The sequence below is a fragment of the Triticum aestivum genome, chromosome 3B, assembly GCF_018294505.1.
Source record: "Triticum aestivum cultivar Chinese Spring chromosome 3B, IWGSC CS RefSeq v2.1, whole genome shotgun sequence".
Taxonomy (NCBI): domain Eukaryota; kingdom Viridiplantae; phylum Streptophyta; class Magnoliopsida; order Poales; family Poaceae; genus Triticum; species Triticum aestivum.
Window position 1 is genome coordinate 668,819,255 of NC_057801.1, and position 1,502 is coordinate 668,820,756.

Sequence of the window (1,502 nt, forward strand, 5' to 3'; positions counted from 1 at the left end):
GGCAAGATTGGCAATTCGGATATGTAAATTTCCTTCTCTGTAACCAACTATGTGTAACCCTAGCCCTCTCAAGTGTCTATATAAACCAGAGGGTTTAGTCCGTAGGACAGGAACAATCATAATCATAGGCTAGCTTCTAGGGTTTAGCCTCTGCGATCTCGTGGTAGATCAACTCTTGTAATACTCATATCATCAAGATCAATCAAGTAGGAAGTAGGCTATTACCTCCATAGAGAGGGCCCGAACCTGGGTAAACATTCTGTCCCCCGCCTCCTATTACCATTAGCCTTAGACGCATAGTTCGGGACCCCCTACCCGAGATCCGCCGGTTTTGACACCGACATTGGTGCTTTCATTGAGAGTTCCACTGTGTCATCATGGTAAGGTTTGATGGCTCCTTCAATCATCCACAATGATGCGATCCAGGGCGAGGTTTTCCTCCCCGGGACAGATCTTCATATTCGGCGGCTTCACACAGCGGGCCAACTCGCTTGGCCATCTGGAGCAGATCGATAGCTACGCCCCTGTCCATCAGGTCAGGTTTGGAAGCCTGACCTACACTGCCGACATCCACGGAGACTTGATCTTCGACGGATTCGAGCCCATGACGTGTGAGTCTTACAGTCACGATGAGCATGATCAGATCCGCCATCGGACGGTGTTCAGGAGAACACACCTACAGTTGCCTTGGCCTTAGATCCGGAGCAGATCGTGCCATTCGAGGACGGGTGGATAGACCCCGCCACGGAGGCCGCACACTCATCGGCGATAGAGCCAAACACAGACTTTGTCTCCAATGAGGTCTGTGTCATTGGACCCTCGTACTTGTCTCCGGCCATAGGCTCCGAGCCACGCGCATCCATGCCTATCAAACCTGATTGGGCACCGATCATGGAGTTTACCTCTGCGGATATCTTTCAGCACTCGCCCATGGGCGACGTGCTAAATTCGTTGAAATCCCTCTCCCTTTCAGGAGACTCTTGGCCGAACTATGTCCGGCTTGAGTGGGAAGCGGACGACGAAGAAATTCGTTACCCACCACCACCCAGTTAATAGCCACTGTCGACGACTCAACCGACATGCATGATTTCGACTCCGAAGACACGACGGTATGAATGACGATGCCGGAGAAGAACATGAACCACTGCCCACAGGGTGCTGGACAGCCTCCTCATCATATGATATATACATGGTGGACACACCCAAAGAAAACAATGGCGAGGAACGGAAGGATGCAACGGAGGATAATCCTCTCGAGAAGCAACCAAAGCACCGACGTCAGCGGCGCCGCTCTAAATCCCGCCACAGCAAAAACAGTGATAACGACACAAGAAAGAATAATACCCCAAACGACTCCAAAGGTAACGACGACCCCATGGACCCAGCGATGGAGCAGGATGAGCCAGGGGACGGTGAACATAGTCCGGGGCCGCTGTCCGATCACAGCGATGCTGAAGATAAAACTTATAAACCTGTCTCCGGAGAGGAGGATAGTGATATGT